This window comes from Chlorocebus sabaeus, chromosome 12 (assembly GCF_047675955.1).
Source record: "Chlorocebus sabaeus isolate Y175 chromosome 12, mChlSab1.0.hap1, whole genome shotgun sequence".
Lineage (NCBI taxonomy): Eukaryota > Metazoa > Chordata > Mammalia > Primates > Cercopithecidae > Chlorocebus > Chlorocebus sabaeus.
In genome coordinates, this window is record NC_132915.1 from 50,914,053 (window position 1) to 50,935,769 (window position 21,717).

General features: G+C 37.4%; 1 long non-coding RNA gene across 2 annotated transcripts in view; it reads right to left on the minus strand.

Moving 5' to 3' along the window:
• Positions 1-204: 204 nt before the first annotated feature.
• LOC140712942 (uncharacterized) overlaps positions 205-21,717 on the minus strand; it is a 146,105-nt gene continuing 124,592 nt past the window's right edge. For both annotated transcript variants that reach the window (XR_012094805.1, XR_012094804.1), the window contains 2 exons: positions 4,771-4,821; positions 205-687 (listed from right to left, as the gene is read on the minus strand). This is a non-coding gene — a long non-coding RNA (uncharacterized lncRNA). The remainder of the gene's footprint in view (positions 688-4,770; positions 4,822-21,717) is intronic.

A 21,717-nucleotide genomic window follows, 5' to 3' on the forward strand; every position in this document is an offset into this window, starting at 1 on the left:
CACCTCTGTGCATGTGTGTTGGTGGGGATGGGTGGAGGTGGTAGAAGCAAGAGATGTCTTGATGGCTCTCGACAATAATAGCTGCCGTATACTACAGATTTACTATGTTCCAAAGGCAGTATTAAGGGTTGAAAACATATTTTCTCATTTATTCAACACAATAATCTTATAAGAAACATCCTGAGAAACACTGAGTCCCTTGTCCATGCATCTGCTATAGAGATGTTATTAAAGCAATACTTATGACTGTACAACAAAGGTATTTGCTCCACGTAGTGACTGGAAGATTCTGATTGTAATCAGCTAATTCAAAGAGTCAGGAGATGCTGGACCTACATGCAGTTAAGTGATGTGGGAAAGGGGGCACAGTTCAATCCCAAGCTGACACCCTCCTCATGTAAAATGATGATTTTTTTTTTTTTTGGAGGCTAGGTGAGGAAAAGAAGTAAAGGTGATTCATTTACTAATTTGCTGAACAGTAGATATTTGAACTGTACATTGGTCACTGATGCTGGAGGAAATATATTCTTCCACATTATTTTTTTATCTCAGTAACGTATTATGAACAAAAAACAACCCCATAATATTTATTCATGATATATTTTAATAAACCCTGTTTTCCATTTCACCAGAAGCAGTCAGGATTCACGTAAACTCTTCAATCTCTTGGAGTCTCACTTTTCTCATCTGTAAAATAAAAAATGATATTTAAGTTACAGAATTATTGTGAACATTAGAAATTAGGTATGCAAGGCACCTAATATAGTACCTGTCACAAAGTAAGCGATCAATAAAAAATGTCCATTAAGCACTTCTGCCTGACTTTCCATATAAACAGATTGCTATGATTTTGTTCAAGTAGGTTATATGTCCTTTTACTATAACATCTTTCCAACCATTTGGTTCTTTGACGATCATAAGTTGGTAAATTTGCTCAAGTCTGATGGAAAATGTCAGGATACCATTTATGGGCTAAAATGTTGTGGCTTACAAGACTTTTGTGATGTGATCCCTGTCCAACACCTTGTTCAGCCCTCTCACCAGTTCCCTACCTGCAAACTTATATGGCAGCTAAACTTAGCTATTGTTTGTTTGGTGTTTTTTGTTTTTTGTTTTTTTGGTGTTGTTTTTGTTTTTGTTTTGAGATGGAGTCTTGCTCTGTCACTCAGGCTGGAGAGCAGTGTCATGATCTTGGCTCACTGCAAGCTCCATCTCTCAGATTCACACCATTCTCCTGCCTCAGCCTCCTGAGTAGCTGGGACTACAGGTGCCTGTCACCATGCCTGGCTAAGTTTTAGTATTTTTAGTGGAGACAGGGTTTCAGCGTGTTAGCCAGGATGGTCTCAATCTCCTGACCTCATGATCTGCCCACCTCGGCCTCCCAAAGTGCTGAGATTACAGGTGTGAGCCAACTTAGCTATTTTTCCCTCTTCTACACATATTTCCTCATGATTCTGAAATAACTCTTCTTTCTCTGCCTGGCTAATTCCTATGCAGGCATTATATCCTCCATAAACTCCTCTGTACTAGTCAAAGTTCTTCAGAGTAACAAAACCAATAATATATCTATATATCTATATCTCTGCATATAGACAGATTTATTATGGAAATTGGTTCATATGATTATAGAGGTTGAGAAATCCCACAAGCTGGAGCTGCAAGCTGGAGAACCAGAAAAGCCATTGGAATAATTCAGTCTAAGTCTAAAGTCCTTTAGACCAGGAGATGGGGAAACAAGTGGTAATAGGGTAAGTCCTAGAGTCCAAAGACCTGAGAACCAGCAGCTTCAATGTCCAAGGACAAGAGAAGATGGATATCCTAGCTGAAATAAAGAGAGAGAAAATTCTTCCTCCACCTTTTTGTTCCATTTGGGCCCACAACAGAATGAAATTATGCCCACCTACATGGGGGGCATAATTTCTTTACATAGTTTACTAAGTAGAATGTTAATCTCTTCCAGAAAAACTCTTACAGACATACCTAGAAATAGCATTTTATCATCTATCTGGACATTCCTTAGCCCAGTCAAATTGACACATAAAATTAATTATTACATCCTCCATTCTTCATCCCCACCCCAGGCTCTTGGCTGAATTTGGTAATTTTTCTCTGCCTGTGTTTCCACACTTACCTTTTTTATGTTGAGGAACACATTCAATTGCTACAGTTGGTTTTCTTAATTGTTTCTCCCACCAGACAAGAAGTGTTTAATGGTGGGGTCTGTTTTTCTATTATCATTATGGGTATCTAATATTCAGAGTCTGGTACGCCTCCTGGTTTATTGTTAATGTTCCACTAACATTTGTTGCTTGTTAAATGAACATGAGGCAGGGTAACAAGTGTGGATGGTTTTCTCTCCAGGGAACAATGCTTTCAGTGTGGCACCAAAAGCAGTGAGTACCTTAAGAATGTAAGGATAAGAAAATCATGTCCTCTGCCAGTCAAGCCTTTTGGTTCTGACAGTGGCACTGGGATATATATTTGGAAAAGAATAAAACACCCTCATTATGATCAATTTTTAATCATCTCTAATGACTGAGAATGGAGCTATCATTCAGAGATTTTTCTAACATCTTTTCAAAATCATATATTCAACCTGTGTTTACTCTTTAAGCTAACAAAAAGTCAAGCATTCATGTCAGCTACACAATAGTATTTATTTATTTTTTTGAGACAGGGTCTCACTCTGTGTCCAAGCTGGAGTGTAGTGGCGCAATCATAGTTTACTGCAGCCTCAACCTCCTGGGCTCAAGCAATCCTCCTGCCTCCGCCTCCTGAGTAACTGGGACTACAGGCATGCACCATCAGACCCAGTCTCGCCTTGTTTCCCCTGGTGGTCTCAGACTTCTGAACTTTAGCCATCCTCTGACCTCGGACTCTCAAAGTGCTGGAATTACAGGCATGAGTCGCCGTGCCTGGATATAATAGTATTTAATCTGGAGACTTCAAATCATCTTTATTCAAGTTTTATTTTAAATTTAGGTGCCTCTTAAATTTAACATAAGGATTTTATTAATTAGTGAATTAGTTTATAGCTACCCTATTTATTTTTCTTCTGATTTGTTAAACTTTAAACATAGCTCCTAATTCATTTTAGCTGAAATCATTTTAGCCTGAGGAATTCTTTTTATCTTATTTTTTTTCCTTTGCAATCTGAGAGAATTTTCAACATTTCATTACAAACATCAAAACAAAGTCTTTACCAGCAAATGCCAAGAAAGGCATTTTGATTTATATTTATGAGAACTTGAATAGTTATCAAATGCAAGCTGGAAAAATCCAAACTTGTAAACATAATGTAAATGTATAGCTAGGGAAATCTACTTGGTGATTTCAGGCATGTAAATAACTCAGAGTTATTCTTTTGGTTAAAAGCCAGTTTGCTAAATTCTGTGACTATTTTTTAAAAGGTATATATTTTAAAGTCTATTTTAAAAATTATAATGTTTTTCTCCCCCTTATGCTGAGGTCTTTTCCCTCTTATAGATTCTGCCCTGTTTCATTATGAAGAGATTTTTGTAGGAGGGATTTTCTAAAAGAATTTTTCTCAATGTGTATCAAAGAGCATGCTGTTTTTGTGATGATCTCATGGTATATCACAGCAAAAGTGAAAATTTTCTATGATTTAAATTTATCATTTTCCATTCCTGTGACGTGCTCCCTTTTGTAGTATCTATTTACTTTTTTTACTGGTAACCCTTACTGGCTACAGCAAGTTCTAGTTGACATCATTCAAATGTAGCCAGTGTTGGAATCACCCACGATAAACTGCAATGCTTTCCGAATAACTTGTCTTCCTTTTCACACTGACTCCAGGCACAGAAGTAGGCATCTCATAGTGCAAAGCACACTAATCTAAGAGTCAAAAAAAAAAAAAAAAGACATATTCCTGTCACTTTCTGGTTGTTCTTCCTCGGGTAAGTCTACAAGCCTTCTAACTGATTGTAGGACCCATATAAGTTAGAAGTACTTTTTGCTTAAGGAATTTTAAAGGATTTTAGTGGTCATGATAGTTGACTCTCCAGCAGCATTCCATCCCAGGATGGAATGTAGATTGTGGATAGAAAGTGGTTTTCAAATTTGGTGTACATTAGAATCACCTGAGAAACTTTTTAAACTCTGGATGCCCTGGCCACATCTCAGACCAATTAAATCAGAAACTCAGGAGGTTGGATCCAGATATTCAAATTTTCAAAACTTCCCAGGGGATTCCACTGTGCAGCCAAGGCTGAGAACCAGTGGTCTTGGTAATACCTTAGCTGGTAACCAGTTTACGCATGAGCGTGTGGTTCAATTCTAGCTAACAAAATTTAAGGCAGAGGCTGAAGGAAAACTTTGGGAAAGACTGCTTAACTCCCAAAGCAAATACAAGAGACAAAGAGACTTGCCAAAACTCTGAGGTTGAAAACGCTTCAGAGTCAGCAGAGCTGCCAAATCAAAGGAAAATGTAACCAAAACATGACGCATGCCCAACCTGTAAGCTTCCAGTTATTTGAGTATAAATATCCTTATTGTGTAAACCAGACTCGCAGTTTTTCTGTTATTAGTAGCTGAAACATCCCAAGTGATTTGCTCTAAATGAGCAACATCAGTCTTACTCCTGGCTGCTGTAGCTCTAGATTAGGGTTCCCAAGCCTGTGGATATACGTTAGAATGAGTATCACTTGGGAGAGCCTTTTTTAAATTGCAAATTCTTGAACACTACCCGGACCTACTGAATTAGAATCTCTAGGAGCAGAGTCTAAGAACTTATATTTTTGCAAAACTTACCAGAAGATAACACAGCCAGTCTGTACACTGATGTTTGGGGATAACTAAGTTCTTAAAAAAGAAAGAAAAAGGATAGGAAAACAGTTACTATATCATGCAATTTAAGATGTAAAGAAACTTAAATATTGTCTAGAAAAACTTTATTACCTGAAAGATGCAGGAATTGAGGCACAGATAAGTGAAATTATTTGCTCAAAGAAAAACATTTAGTTCTTTGACACCAGTAAAAAAAATTTTAATGTATATATTTGCATTTGGTCTTCTTACAACTGAATGTCCTTTTCATTCTGTGTCACCGAATTAAGAAGTGAATTAGGCTCATAGCTTGTGGGCCCTATTTGTCAAATTATACAGCTTGGAAATGACCCAGACTGCATACTAAGAGACATATTCATTTATTATTTGGCTAATACGAAGCTGATACCACAGACTTGTTTCACACACTGCTTATCCTCAAAATTGTTCAGTTAGTTTCACTGGAATTTGCTTGCTCTGTTCTCTGCTGTGGGAAAATGTGGTTGGAAACCAAAGATCTGGAGAGAAAATTGCCAATGGTTCAAACAATATCTCTTGCTAGTTTCATTTGATCTCCTTATGTCTATTGTCCTCTTAGATTTGCTTTGGATATTTTTTCCTTGCTGTAACAGTGAGTCTTTAACATTCAACTGAGGCCATTTTAGGTAATTGGACACCATATGAAAGCTTGTATTTAGATTGACAGTCCTTATTACACATATCAACTTTTATAGAATATCACTTTACATTGTATCACCAGCGAGGAAAATTTGCCTCTACTTAGCCCAAGCCCTGGAAAAAAATCAATACATTTTGATTTTCCCTTCCATTTTGGATGGAGATGGAAGACAGAATTTCTTCATAAATTAGGTTATGTCTGTAGGTAAATTGTAAGTGGCTACCATAGGGCAAAGCTCAGATATTGTTTCTGAGAAACAGTAATATACACCTTCTCCACACTCACTATACAATTACACATTATCAGGGTGGAATTGTGCATCTTCAGACAGCCTTATTATTTATGAATTTCTTATGAGCTTTGAATTTGCAGAGTAAGGATGTAGGAGTTCTGTACTCTTTATACTCAGGTTACCTTCGAGTAAAATGAGTAGTGGTTTGAGGCTCTGTACGTGGAGGGTTTATGCTCCTTTATGTCTGATGAATAAAATGTTTGCATATATATATATATATATATTAAAATATCAGTAATGTCAGGTTCTGTTCTCCTGTTTCTAAGATTTTGTCTTTTTTTCTTCCTCAGATCTAATCTCAAGTGAATTTGAGACTCTAAAACACAACAAATGGGCCATAAAAAGTGGGAAAAACAGACAGAAACCAGGAAAGGAAACCCACGCTGTCCCATTCCCTTAGGCGCCATGGAACTTTATATAAGGAGAGGTGTCAGGATAAAATGAGAATGTATGGAAAAAGTGCAAATGAATAAAAATGCAAGAGATGAGTTAAAATGCTATATTGCTACAGTACTACATTTGCATTAAACACAATTTAACCTCTGTCACAACAAGAAAGCTAAGTCTGAATTAGCGTTTCCTAAAGTATATTCTTAAGAACAATAATTATGCAGCATATCAAATAAAATTACATGAAAAAATTTAAGTGATTAAATAGTATTCAGGAAATTGGGTTAAATAAGACCTCTTGAAGCCTTTAATACTCTTAGAATGTGAATATCCGTAAGTGAGGCTCTAATATGCCACCTTTTCCAAACATATCTTATCACATGATTGTTTTTCAATGAAGCATTTTACAGGAGTAAAGTTGATCTGTGTTTATTTAAGGTATCTCGGTAACCACAGTAAGGATGAAGCAGGTCAACCATCTAAGGTCAGGCGGAATGGATTTCTTAAGGTGGGAGAGCAGAGCCAGAAACTAAGGGCTGGAACTGTCCAGTGCGACTGTCCTTGAAGAAGAGGAGCATTAGAATGGCCCATCCCACAACCTTGGCAGAGATGTTACACTAGAAGCATGGAGCTTCTTCTCTGAAGTTTCTTGAGATTTACTAGTGTCCCTCAGTTCCAGAAAAAGTTACCTATAAATTCTCTTTAAAACTTGCATATCTTTTGGTGTTTTAGACATGAAGTCTTTGCCCATGCCTATGTCCTGAATGGTACTACCTAGGTTTTCCTCTAGGGTTTTTATGGTATTAGGTCTAACATTTAAGTCTCTAATCCATCTTGAATTAATTTTCGTATAAGGAGTAAGGAAAGGATCCAGTTTCAGCTTTCTACTTATGGCTAGCCAATTTTCCCAGCACCATTTATTAAATAGGGAATCCTTTCCCCATTTCTTGTTTCTCTCAGGTTTGTCAAAGATCAGATGGCTGTAGATGTGTGGTATTATTTCTGAGGACTCTGTTCTGTTCCATTGGTCTATATCTCTGTTTTGGTACCAGTACCATGCTGTTTTGGTTACTGTAGCCTTGTAGTATAGTTTGAAGTCAGGTAGCGTGATGCCTCCAGCTTTGTTCTTTTGACTTAGGATTGTCTTGGAGATGCGGGCTCTTTTTTGGTTCCATATGAACTTTAAAGCAGTTTTTTCCAATTCTGTGAAGAAACTCGTTGGTAGCTTGATGGGGATGGCATTGAATCTATAAAACACCAAAAGCAATGGCAGCAAAAGCCAAAATTGACAAATGGGATCTCATTAAACTAAAGAGCTTCTGCACAGCAAAAGAAACTACCATCAGAGTGAACAGGCAACCTACAGAATGGGAGAAAATTTTTGCAATCTACTCATCTGACAAAGGGCTAATATCCAGAACCTACAAAGAACTCAGACAAATTTATGAGAAAAAAACAAACAACCCCATTAAAAAGTGGGCAAAGGATATGAACAGACATTTCTCAAAAGAAGACATTCATACAGCCAACAGACACATGAAAAAATGCTCATCATCACTGGCCATCAGAGAAATGCAAATCAAAACCACAATGAGATACCATCTCACACCAGTTAGAATGGCGATCATTAAAAAGTCAGGAAACAACAGGTGCTGGAGAGGATGTGGAGAAATAGGAACACTTTTACACTGTTGGTGGGACTGTAAACTAGTTCAACCATTGTGGAAAACAGTGTGGCGATTCCTCAAGGATCTAGAACTAGAAATACCATTTGACCCAGCCATCCCATTACTAGGGATATACCCAAAGGATTATAAATCATGCTGCTATAAAGACACATGCACACGTATGTTTATTGCGGCACTATTCACAATAGCAAAGACTTGGAATCAACCCAAATGTCCATCAGTGACAGACTGGATTAAGAAAATGTGGCACATATACACCATGGAATACCATGCAGCCATAAAAAAGGATGAGTTTGTGTCCTTTGTAGGGACATGGATGCAGCTGGATACCATCATTCTTAGCAAACTATCACAAGAACAGAAAACCAAACACCGCATGTTCTCACTCATAGGTGGGAACTGAACAATGAGATCACTTGGACTCGGGAAGGGGAACATCACACACCGGGGCCTATCATGGGGAGGGGGGAGGGGGGAGGGATTGCACTGGGAGTTATACCTGATGTAAATGACGAGTTGATGGGTGCTGACGAGTTGATGGGTGCAGCACAGCAACATGGCACAAGTATACATATGTAACAAACCTGCACGTTATGCACATGTACCCTAGAACTTAAAATAATAATAAAAAAACAAAACAAAAAAAACAAAAAAATATCTTGCATATCTTACATGGTCTAATTCTTATTAAAATGCCTACTTCTATTTAAACACACAATATGGGCAGCTCGTACACACACACGCACATACAAACACACGAACATGCGCACCACTTTCACCTCCCGAAAAGGAGTCATACTTTCGGTCGGTATTCAAAAAGGAGCTCATTTTGTTCCTGTTGCTGATCTCATGGATTTGTGAGCCAACATTCCTGTGAGGAGCTGGCTTTCAACTATATTCACCAGGGGCTGCATAGGAGGATCAACACGAGGCACCTCTTTTTGACTGACTTTTCTTCAGGCGCTAAAGTCATAACCATCATTTATTGAATCTTACACTATATAAAGCATTTCTGCATTGTCTCTCCCCCTTAAAACAACCCTCTGAAGTAGTGATTATTCTCTGCATTTTACAATCGAGGAAACTGAATTGGGAAGTTTAAACAGCTTGCCAAGATTACACAGTAGTCTTCTAATACGCCTGTACTTTAATAGAAGTTGAAGAAGGAAAGTATCGATAGCTTCAAGAGGACAATGAAAAGGAACAGTTAATCCTGACAATGTATTAATTTGTAGGTATCTAAGAAGTTCAAGGTGGCAACTACTTTTCTCTCTTTCTCTCTTTCTGTCTCTGGACTTCATAAAAATCCTTCTAAGTCTATTTTATTCAATAGCCAATTATACCAATCTCCTATAAAAATGATCAAATCCAATATGTGTGTTAGAAAGAATAAATAAAAAACTTTAATAATTTTGTCAAAACCTTGCACTTATAAGTTGGTAAGTCAACCATGGAAAAAACCCAAATACAAAATTAATGCATTTAATGGTGTTTATGTTTTTATTACCCTGTAATTATATCTTTCCTGTGATTGTTTTTCTTTTCATGCTGGCCTATAAAATGTGGCTGCCTCAACCTGTTTTAAACATCTACATTTGTAGGATTAGGACTAGTGATGTTTTGCCAGTTTCCATGAAAGAAGCCAGATGCACTGAAGCAACCTCCTTTGATAGTTAAAGTCCTTCATTAATTTGACACCTGGCACTCCCAGCTATGATCTTATTTTTGGTAGAATTGTTCTGGTCTACAGATAAGAGCATATTCTTCTGTCATGATAAATGAATTATGAAAGTAGCTATTGTACTGATTTTTATACTCTGCTGTTATAACTTACATTAGCTATCCTCTTACTGTAAATATTGATTCATTGCAAAGTTAAGACTGTTTGTATTTAGGGTTGCCTAGTTTAAGAAAATTTTCCATATCATCTTTTCCCTTGCTATAAAATTCTTCATTCCAAAGGCACTTTTAATTTGGTCTCATTTATTTTGTAGTATGTCAAATGCTGCCAAAATTTGCCTAAGTGCATGGAGACAAAATTGAGTCCAGATTTTCCAAGACGGATAAATTTGTGGGTGGTTGCTTTTTTCTTCTCCACAGAAGGGTTGATTGCAAAATTCCAGTAAATGACAAGTTTTCAACATAATCAGTTTTCTAGAACTCCATATTCTAGCAAATTTTCAGAAATTAATACCTTACATTAAGTGAGTTACCATATGTATGCCTGTAAGCAAAAAAAAAAAAAATCCTACTTTTAAACGTTTTGGTTTGTATCTGGAAATAAAAAACCTATTAATTTGTACCATACACTTACGTTATCAATTAAAATACTTTTGCAGTAAATAAATATCTAATAGTTTATATATATGATATAAATATATACTTTATACATAAGAAATATATATATCTCCTTCTGGCATGAACCCAATAGTACTCAATATTTTAACATTTGTTAGGAAATCCCTAATAAACCACTAGGTTTTTACTTAACAAATGATCAGCCTTTACCCCAGAAATTTTTTAAAGAATATAAAATATTAAATTGCTAATAAGCATTTCCTGTTTAAGTTGGCCTCTACCTTTATCTGTTCTGCTTTGAAGAAGTTCCATACCACTCTGGCTTGGACCATGTAATCTAGTGCTTGCCAGTCAAAGCAGCATTTTGTAAGAGCATCCCATGGCTCTTCTTTGACCTACATCTCACCAGCTTTCGTACTCTCCTCTTTCTTCCTCCCCTACCTGCAGCACCCAAAGGGCATGAGGGTAGTTCCATGACTACCACTTTAATTCTGTAATAAATATTGCTAGAGGAACAGAGGTCATGGGGCAAGTGTGGAAATGAATGCTACTTTGTAAACTGCTTTATTATCGACTATTTCCACGCATAGTCTTTAGATGAGTGGCATCTGAACTCGCTTCTGATGCTTGTTTAAAATGCAGACACCTGGATCCCACTCCAGACCTACTGAAGCTCAGGGAAACTCTCTGGAGTCTGCAATTTTAACAAGTTCCCAGGTGTTTCTTATGCATATTGAACTTCAAGAACCACTATTCTAGATGACTAGACAGACTTCTTTGTACACACTGTAAAAAGAAAACAAAAGTATGTGGGAGACTTATCTGAAGATGGTAAAATGAGGTGACACCTGAATACCTTCTAGAGAAATTCTGCTAAAATATTTATGAAACTATTTTTTTTTAATCTCCAGAAAGCATAATAAATAACATGAAATAAGCATTGCTGGGTTCTGTGACATTTTCACAAGTGCTTAACATTTTTAAAAACCTGTTTTTCATCTCTAAAATGCATCAAAATCTCTACCTCATAAAGGGTTGTGACGATTAAAGAGAAAGGCATTAAACAAACAAGCTAGTGCAGCACCAATATATAAGTAGCATTTAAAAGTTGTCCACACTTCACTCTTCCCACTAAGATTTTCCTTAGCCTCTGGTCACTCCAGGCTGGGTATGCAAGGCAGTTATTTGAAAACTGTGCGCCACAGAGGTCCGAGCCCCTTTCCTTACCAGTCAATGGGTTTGATATTATTCTAGAGCCTTGAACTCCAAATTGTTAAGGCATCAGTTTCAGTGAACCTACACTTGTTTCCTGATTCCCAGGGTTTATACAAATATGCCCTGCCTCCTACCTATTACTTATGTCCGCTCAGACTTTGCAGGAACTATGATTTAGGCAATTTTCAGACACCAACTTCTAGTGAGATCTGAAAGTCCCCTCTGATATCTTCTTATCCTTTATATGTCAGTATCCACTAGCCTAAGACTTATATTCACTGCTCCATCATGGCTCCATTCTGCTGACTCTTGGAAGGATTCTCCTGGAGGTTCCTTAGTTCCCACTTTCCTGCTAGCCACAGATACTCTCCCTCTCATTCCAGAATGTATCATAGCTTGAAACTTATACCACTTTCTATAAGTCTCCATTGAAACTGTATGCAGTGGGTAAAAACCCTTCCCTAGTCTTCAGCCACTCTCCAGGATTGCTCTTCTATGTATACACTACCTTGCCTGAAGCTTTGATTCAAGTTCCCTACATAATCATTTATGGCACAGATTAGTCAAATAAAAATTAACACCAAAAAAGCAAGGAAAAAAAAATCTATTACAACTTACTGTCAAAAGAGCAAAAATTAGCTTATTTTTAATATTTGTATATGTGTAAACATCCGTTCTGAAAGATCACAGAGTGACAACAACATCTCTGAATAAAAGTGAGACCTAGGAGTTTTGTATTAAACCAAGCCACGTATAAAGAAAATAGGTGGGTGTGGTGGCTCATGTCTGTAATCCTAGCACTTTGGAAGGGCAAGGACAGAGGATTGCTTGAGTCCAGGAGTTCAAGACCAGCCTAGGCAACATAGGGAGGCCTTGTCTCTACAAAACTTAAAAAATTTGCCTGGCATAGTGGCACACAACTGTAGTCCCAGCTACTCAGGAGGCTGAGGTAGGAGGATTGTTTGAATCTAAGAGTTAAAAGCTGCAGTGAGCTGTGATCATACCATTGCACTTCAGCCTGGGTGACAGAGTGAGATTCTGTTTGGAAAAAAAAAAAAAAAAAAAAAAAAACCTTAAATAGGAAACTATCTGATTCCTAACATCCTTGAAATATACCACTTGTGTCTTTTCTATTAAAAAGTTATGCATAGGCTGAGCGCAGTGGCTCACACCTGTAATACCAGCACTTTGGGAGGCCGAGGTCAGGAGTTTGAGACTTGTCTGGCCAACATAGTGAAACCCCATCTGTACTAAAACTACAAAAATTAGCTGGGCGTGGTGGTAGGTGCCTGTAATCACAGCTACTCAGGAGGCTGAGGCAGGAGAATCACGTGAACCCGGGAGGCGGAGGTTGCAGTGGATCTTGCAGAGCCAAGATCGCGCCATTGCACTCCAGCCCGGGCCGACTCCGTCTCAAAAACAAAAACAAAACAAACAAAAAAAAAGTTATGCATAAAGAGAAACTGCGATTATTTATCTTTTCCCAATGATTTCTAATGTTTTCAGACATACGTTCTCATAGGAGTTGGGAGGGAGGGACAATAATCACTTGAAAAGATGTTTCTGTTTTTCTTGATCATGGTATCTTCTATTTCCCACATGTATAGGTCATAAAAGGATTGAGTATGTCATCCAGTCATTTTTTGGATAAATATTCAACTGATAACACAGCTAAATTGTATTTCTTAGAAGAGTCTCCTTAACTCCATGAAAGCTGAATATGTAAAGACAATCACTATACACAAACAATTCTATTTCCAATGTCCTCATTGGAATTTACAGTCTTAAAGAGTCAGCTAAGAAATTTCTTCCCTAAAATTCAGTTTGTTCTGGTTGAGGGGAGGAGGGCAAAGCTCCTACTGCATCTGCCTTTAGAGAAATTCCAATCACTGTCTTGTTTTCAGTTTAAGGTAAGTGATCATAGACATTGAACATGACTTTGAAAATGTTTTCTCCTTCTCTCTTGAATTCATGTATTTTTTCAGCTAAAACATATCATGCCAGGGACCATCCTAGGTATAAAGACAAAAAACACAGATAAAACAATCTCTACCCTCAAAGAAGTTGAATCAAGAAGAAACATTAAAAGCTAGAAGCTGCTTCTTTAGCTTATATAAAATTTATTTTGCACTGACTCTTGGAAAATGCAAGATAGAGTTATAGAAATATATATGCTGTGCATATGAAAAAATGATACATAAATCCAATTGACTTCCTTAGTTTTTTTCATTTATTTAGTGCTCACTATATACCAGATCCCATACTAAGTACTTTAAAATTTTTGTTTTCTATAATCTTTACAGTAGTTCCATTTTGCATAGGAGGAAAACAGCTTTATTTTCATTTTACAAATTAAGAAACTGAGCTTAGAAAAGTTATTAGTCATAAGAAATATAAATAGTGGATGACAAAAAGAGGTTCAGCTCCCAGTCTCTATAGCTCCAGAGTTGGTGGCTCTTGACTTCTCTGCTATCACATTCCTACAACCAATGTGTGGACAACAAACATGTCCTGTGCCAAACACACAAAGTGAGACTAACTTGTATGTAAAATCTTCTCTTTATGGCGCTTTCTTGCCACCCAGTGTGATCTTGATTGACACTGGTTCCAATGACTGGATGAGGCTGACTCAGGAGTCTGTTGTCATTTGAGCTGATGGAGGGGATAAGGAGAAGGTGGCAATTTATAGCCCTTTACATATTCTGTTGAAAATACGTATTTATAATTAGAAGCCTTCCCATTAGACTGACCATTTCTAAAGTATGGAGCTTTCTTATCTTTCTGTTAACAGAGACTACATTATGACAGACAAGAACAGCCATTCAGTATCTGGTTTGGAATGAATGATGCAATAAGATAGGTAGATATGGTGGACCTCCCCATGACATCTGTGAAGTCACAGCAAAAATGCAAATGGAAACCTTCAGTCCATGGCCTCCCCACTTGCTTTTCTCATTCCTCACTCATTCCTACATCATAAGGGACCTTGAAACTTGTATGTGGACACTCTAGCCTGTTATGTCCAAGGTCTGTCCACACTATGCAAATAGAACTCCACTTCTTCGGCCTATGCTATGCCCTCAGGAGGATGGGCCAGGGAACATGCTCATTCCTAGAATAGAGCTTGGGTCCACTTTGGACACAGAACTCCAGAAAGCTGTGTCTCAGATCATAATCTAGAAAAGGTATGGGTGAGTCAGGCTTCCCTTGGTCCCTTTGACCTTTAGCCCTTTGTGAAGGGACACCACAGGAAAACTAGATCAGAGCCCTTCAAAATTCAGGTTCTAATGGTGGTACTGGATCTTGCTATGACCTACTTTATAGAATGAGAAAATAGAAACTCAGTGCCTCATTCAGGTTCAAAAATCTAGTGAGGAGATCTAGAACATGAACCAGTGACTTCTAGTGTCAAATCCGAGACATCTTCCACTCTACTGGTTGTTCTGTTGTATTTGTATAGGGGAAAATGACAATTTTTCCTAAATATTTAAAAGAAATAATTTCTCTCTTAACATTTCTCTGCATATAAAGCTGGGTTCTCCCTCTGGATATCATCAAAAAATTCACACCAACTTTATTACCTCTGGGCCTCTGCCCTCTAAAGCAAAGAATGGGACTGATTGAGAGATAGCAAATTTGTAAGGGCTTCTGTCTTCTGTGGAGCAGAACTGTCAAAAGTGATGCTTGTTGTGTTGAAAAAAAGTTGAAGTTTTGTAAAAGTTGTAACCAGAGACGTCTCCTTATCATAATAGGTCACTCATTCAAATACGTTTTTAATTTGGACAGGATTGTGGGAAATGAGCATTTTCTTCCATTGCAAAGACCAAACTGAACACCAAATAGTTCTTACTATTTGCATCTCTGGGTTCTAGTCAATGTTTTACATAAAGATCAACTTAATATAGGTATTTCATTTTAAACATGAATAAGGACATGTTAAAATATGAGGAAGAATTAATACTAGTTTTTCATTTAATTATCTTTGTGATTGAAACCTTCTTTAAATTGAAGAGGAAAATGAAGTTTCTTATGGACACTGCATTTCAGGCTCTAGGCAAAAATGTGACACAATTTAACAACAACAAAAAAAAGAGGCCTGTAAGTTCCCATGCAAGTGCAAAATGCATAATATTTATGTTATTAATCCTATGAGGGAGATGGTATTTCTCATTTTAAATCCCTATATGTATATTTATGATGCTTTGGGGAGACAAACATTTACTCTGACATCTGCCTTAAGTACCAGAAACAGAATGAAAGTGTGAGAAGAATAAAGAGCATGCACTAGGCTTATTTTTGGGAAATATGAGCCTAGACCTGTGAACCTAATATATATGTTATATGTTACTAACCACCATGTGATAAAGAAGAAACAAGTCTCCAAGAATGTGTGTGGGCTACTGCTGAACCTGGACAGGTTTTGTGCTTCCTACAAATATTCCTGGCTGTGCCGTAAATCCAGCAAGGTGAACTACATTTCTTGGCCACTGTTCATCCCGTTTTCAGCTCACCTGGAGATTGGTTGGACGCTCTCACGGGCTATGCTAATCTTTCAGGCTTCTGAGCTCATGCAGTCCTTCCATCCTTTTGAAAGCACAAATCTCACCAGCTGAAATCAGTCATTATTTCCTTAGGGAACCAAATCTAAACACTAGACCTTCTCTCCCAGCCTGTAATTAAATCTGGCGGGCAGGTCACCAGTGCTACTGGGTCAGGAAAGAGAAGAAAAAGGAAGTAAAAGAAATGGCATTTGTTTCTTGGCTGGCCCTGGTGCTTCTCTGAGAGGTAGGCTCTGGCAGCCACACAGCAGAGTCCCTGTGCCCAGAATATTCGTGCTTGCTTCGGGTCTGCCAGCTGGCTCCAAAAAGGTTCTTTCCAATCAAGGTCTTGCTTGCTCACTCAGCACTTGAAGCTGAAGCACTTTGCTGGTGGTCTATTGCTGCCCCAAAAGAATTTTCCCTAATTCACCACCTCTGATTATGAAACAGCAGAGCTTGTCATACTTTAAAATGTATCAGAATCACTCAGAAAGCTTGTTAAATAGATTCCTGGAATTTATTCCCAAGACTTTGATTTAGTGGGTCTAGAGTTACGTCTGAAATTTTGCATTTCTTTTTATTCTGATTTATTCATTTATTTTTCTTAATTGACAAATACAAATTGTATATATTCATCATGTACAACATGATGTTTTGAAATATTATAAACATATATTTCAAATATATGTGGTTAAATCAGGCTAATTAATATATGTATTATATGTCAATATATAGTTTTATATTTTTATAATATATAGGTGTTACAGTATTATATGTTAATATATGTCAAATATACGAAGCTAAATCAAGCTAATTAATGTATATATTACCTCACATATTTATTTTTTGTGGTATGAGAACACTTAATATCTACTGTCCTGGCAATTTTCAAGAATACAACACATTTTTGTTAACTATAGTGACCATGTTGTATAATAGATCTCTCGAACTTATTCCTCCAATATAACTGAAATTTTGTACCTCTTGACCAGCATCTCCTCAACCCACCCTGCCAGCCCCTGGTAAACACAATTCCACCCTCCTCTTCTAGTAAGTCAATTCTTTAGATTCCACATATAAGGGAAATCACGCAGTATTTGTCTTTCTGCACCTAGCTTATTTCACTTACCATAATGTCCTCCAGGTTCACCCATGTTGTCACAAATGACAGGATTTTCTTCTTTTTTATGGTGGAACAGTATTCCATTGTGTATATACACCACATTTTCTTTATCTATTTATCTGTTGATGGACACTTAGATTGATTCTGTATCTTAGCTATTGTGAATAGTGCTGCAATAAACATCGGAGTGCAAATATCTCTTCAACATACTGATTTCATTTCCTTTGGATGTATACCCAGAAGTGGGATTGCTGGAATATTATGATAGCTCTATTTTTAAGGTTTTGAGAAATTTTCAAACTGTTTTCCATAACGGCTGTACTGAGAATTTGCACTTCTAACAAAGCCCCAGGTCATGCAGATGTTTGTGATCCACAGCCACAAAAGGCTATGGATGATCAATTGTTTTCTTCCTTTGTCACCCAGATTTTTGCGTCTAATTTTAAAGTTAAACACGGCTATTAGGTTAACTTTTACTGTCATCACATTGGCATTCTTCTTATCCTTACTGCTTATTTTCTATTTCTATTTTTCTTTCTTACTGTATATGACTTTCATTGAAGAGGGGGTGGGTTTAGTAAATTCAATAACTGAAACTAAGTAGGGTTTTCTTATTTATTCTACTAAGTAATTAGACTTGAAGCTATCTACATCAAGTTTTATTCTGTGATAGAACATGAAGAACAGGTAAGACCCCAGAAAGAGGTACCAGAGGTGATATTTGGATAATATCTACCCCATTGAATAAGAAATGTTGAATTTAATAGATTCATGCCTCCTGCAATAAAGTGGGGTCCAAATGTAGTATCTGCCCTCTGACAAAGAACTTCCCTGATTCTGTCTCACCTGTGTTTAGTTTTGGTCCAAATGCCTGAGGGTTGCTACCTCACTATGCTGCTAGTTGGGGTTCTATCTGTTCCATTTGGGCAGGAAGAAAAAAAGAAAGTGAAAAGGATGTGGTTTGTCTCACCCTGCCTTATCACAAGGTTTTTACCCCTGAGTTTGGGGTGAGGTTCAAGGAAGAATGAGAATGTGACTCAGCTGCCCCATCAATATATTTTCCCAAGTAAAAGAGAGGTGTATGTAGCTAGTCCTGCCTTACTATCAAATACCAAACTTTTCATTCATTTGCAACTATTTTTAGTATATCAGCAAAGTTTCTCTTAGGTTTCAATGTAGTTAAGGCAGGCTATATAATGTGCTAAATACTGATTCTTAAAGTGTTATTTCCCAGCCAACCTATCTCTCTCCCAAAGTAAATGTAGTATAATGCAATTGAGTAGAAGAAATGTTGTTAGAAAGATAATCTTAAATCCTCCATGATTTATGAAAAGTTAAAAGTAAGGCCTTTGCAGGCTTGGCATAGTGGTTCATGCCTGTAATCCCAGCACTTTTGGAGGCTGAGGTGGGTGAATCATCTGAGGTCAGGAGTTTGAGACCAGCCTGGCCAACATGGTGAAACCCCATCTGTACTAAAAATACAAAATTTAGGCAGGTGTGGTGGTGGGTGCCTGTAATCCCAGCTGCTTGGGAGGCTGAGGCAGGAGAATCGCTTGAACCCGGGAGGCAGAGGTTGCAGAGAACTGAGATCATGCCATTGCACTCCAGCCTGGGCGACAAGAGTAAAAAACTCCGTCTCAATAAATAAATAAATAAATAAATAAATAAATAAATAAATAAAATAAGGCCTTTGCAAACATTGACACATTATTAGTTGTGCATTTTTTGTCATATACGTCACTGCTAACTGTGGCATGCTAAGACGTCTGGGCTCTTATTTGAGTCCTTAACTTTGGTTACTTGCTGGTCATCATAATTTTGGTGAAAACTTACTTTCTATTATGTGTAGATTTTTTTGATCTTCTATTTCTCCACTACCTTCTCATATCTCTGAAAATTACTACTTACATGCATTTAACCTGAAAAAAAAAATCAAGGCCTTAAAGAAGGTCCACTGGTCTGTACGAAATATTTGGAAAATAAATAAGAATGTATTCTTGGGAAGTAAGAAAATATCATTAGAAAACATGACTTTGAATAGGATCCATCATCTCTCATCCAGAGCTATCAATCTGGTACCTTTCTTAAGCAATTTACTCTAAAGGGAGACAGATAGAAAGAAAACCCATATGGTTGAAAGAGGTACAAGATAGACAAATATACCCAAATCTATTCTATTTAATTTATCTATCATCTCCAGAATTAAAGAGAATTAAAAGAGGGAGATTTTAAAGAGTAGCTGCTGTTTTGAAAAATATAATTAAAGTGAAAGTAACAGAAAAAGATTTAAATAATGTTTGTTATACACTAAAAATGCAATCCTTTTTGCTTCATGGTCTGTACTACAAATAAAAATTGGTATCGATTATTTATGCTCAAATTATTTCACTGCGTAAGATACCATGCTGAGACTATGCCAAATGATCTGTTTTAAAAAGGTTAAAATGTAACTCTTTCATGCAATGCAATAAATATTTATTTTTAATTTGTTTATTTTATTCCCTATGGTAGACTCTGCTTCAGAAAATCAAAGAGAAGTTCTGCTTGCAAAGTTTACAACCTGGAAAAGCCACGGGTTTGGGGAGGGAGAAACAAATACCTGTGATATTAAGCAAAATAGGCGTACTTGCTACAGTAGAGGGGAGAATTGACAAGAAGCAGTCAAAGGGATAGGAGAAGAATCAATTATTGTCACTCATGCAAAGGCAGGACGTACGCAGTGGTGATCAATGCTGCAGATTGGTTGAAAGGGATAAAAACTCAGAATAGTTCTCTGTAATTTGAGATCACAGGTCACTACCCTCCTTAAATACAGCATTTTCAGCTACCAGTTGGGACTGAAGCTCATGGGTAGTAGTTGAGAGTAAGCTAGTAGTGAGACATGGAGGCAAGTCTTTTAAAACATCAGAAAGAAAAAGATAAAACGACAGTTTTGAATATAACAGATTTGAGGGAAGAGATTATAGACTAGGTGAGGACTAAAAATGTTTGTAGGCAAGGAGAAAAAGCCAGGAGAAGTAGAATTTGAGGATGAAATGGTTAAAAAAAAATAAAAACAATTTCTAGAAGTTGAATATGTGAACACAGAAGAAATATAGAAGAAAGGAAGTCTCTTTTTTGTCAGAAATTTGGAGAAGGGATAGGAGGCAGGTAGAGACTAAAGGAAAACATAGAGCCAAAGAGATCTGGGGTGGAAGCAAGTGATGCTAAAGCAACAATAAAGGCCTGAGGTTTCTGAGCAAAGATGAAGCTGAAGACTATTAGGTCTATCAGTTCTCATGGAGAAAGTTAGAGAGAGGTGTTCAGTTCTAGAAAAATGATGAGTGATTCACCATACCCTTGCTAGGCAGTAATGAGAGTCCAGCTGAAGTCAGTGAGCATAAGTTTGTAATAAACCAAGGCTTGGATTCCTGAGATTAAGTGCGGAAGTGGAAGGCAACATGAGCTTCCCATGGCTGGTGGCTGACACTGTGTTCATGGCTATCCTGTGACCCACTCATGAAAAGTCATTTAGGATATCAATAAAGGCACCATGAGACTCAAAGTGTTAATTAAGAGACCTTTGAAGCATTCAAGAGAAAAATTATAATGAGGATAGAGAGCTGACTGGAGTGAAGGAATGAAAAAGCCCAACAAAGGGGAATTTAGGAGCCCACGAACTTTGAGGTGGAGCAGTGTCACTTCTATTGGGAAGGATAAAGTACAATGAGACCAAACACAACAGTCAGCACCATGGATGATCAAATCATTGACACTGATGATGGGATGTAATGGAGAAAAGGATTGAGAGCTATGTACTAAAATAATTGAAGGTAAAATAGAAAAGAAAAAAGAGAGATACTTGGCATGAAAAAATAATGGAAAGTTGCTCCAAACAGAGGAGTATAAGTAACTCAACAGTCTACTCCTGAACATGTGCACTATAAATGAGAAAAGTGGGAGAGCATAGGGACAAAATGATAGCTGATAAGAATAGGTAGAAAATAGCATAAGCGATGGCATCAAAGTCACATTGTTCTTGATATGAGAGGGTTGAGCTAAGTACTAGGTTGCAATGGTGCAAAAGTAATTGCAGTTTTTGCCATTAAAGTTATTAAAACCGTATTAAGAATTTGGGTTTTTGGCCGGGCGCAGTGGCTCACATCTGTAATCCCAACACTTTGGGAGGCCAAGGCAGGCAGATCATGAGGTCAGGAGATCGCGACCATCCTGGCTAATATGGTGAAACTCTGTCTCTACTAAAAAATACAAAAAAATTAGCCGGGTGTGGTAGTGGGTGCCTGTAGTCCCAGCTACTTGGGAGGCTGAGGCAGAAGAATGGCGTGAACTCAGGAGGCAGAGGTTGCAGTGAGCCAAGATCATGCCACTGCACTCCAGCCTGGGCAACAGAGCGAGACTCGGTCTCAAAAAAAAAAAAAAAAAAAAAAAAAGAGAATTTGGGTTTTTATTCTAAGAGCAATGGGAAGGAATTGAATGATATTAAGCAGTATGATTAACTGGTATGATCAAATTTTACAATTTTCTTTATGCATGGTAAATAGATTGGAGGGCTAAAAATATATGTTAGGAGCCCATTTAGGAGACAATTATAGTAGTGTATGTGAACTGTGATGGTAGCTTGTCTAGGATGGAGACAGGCAGATTAGAGAAATATATCCAAGTACAATTGACAAAATTGGTTTTAAAGGTTAGGGGGAGAGCTGACTTCT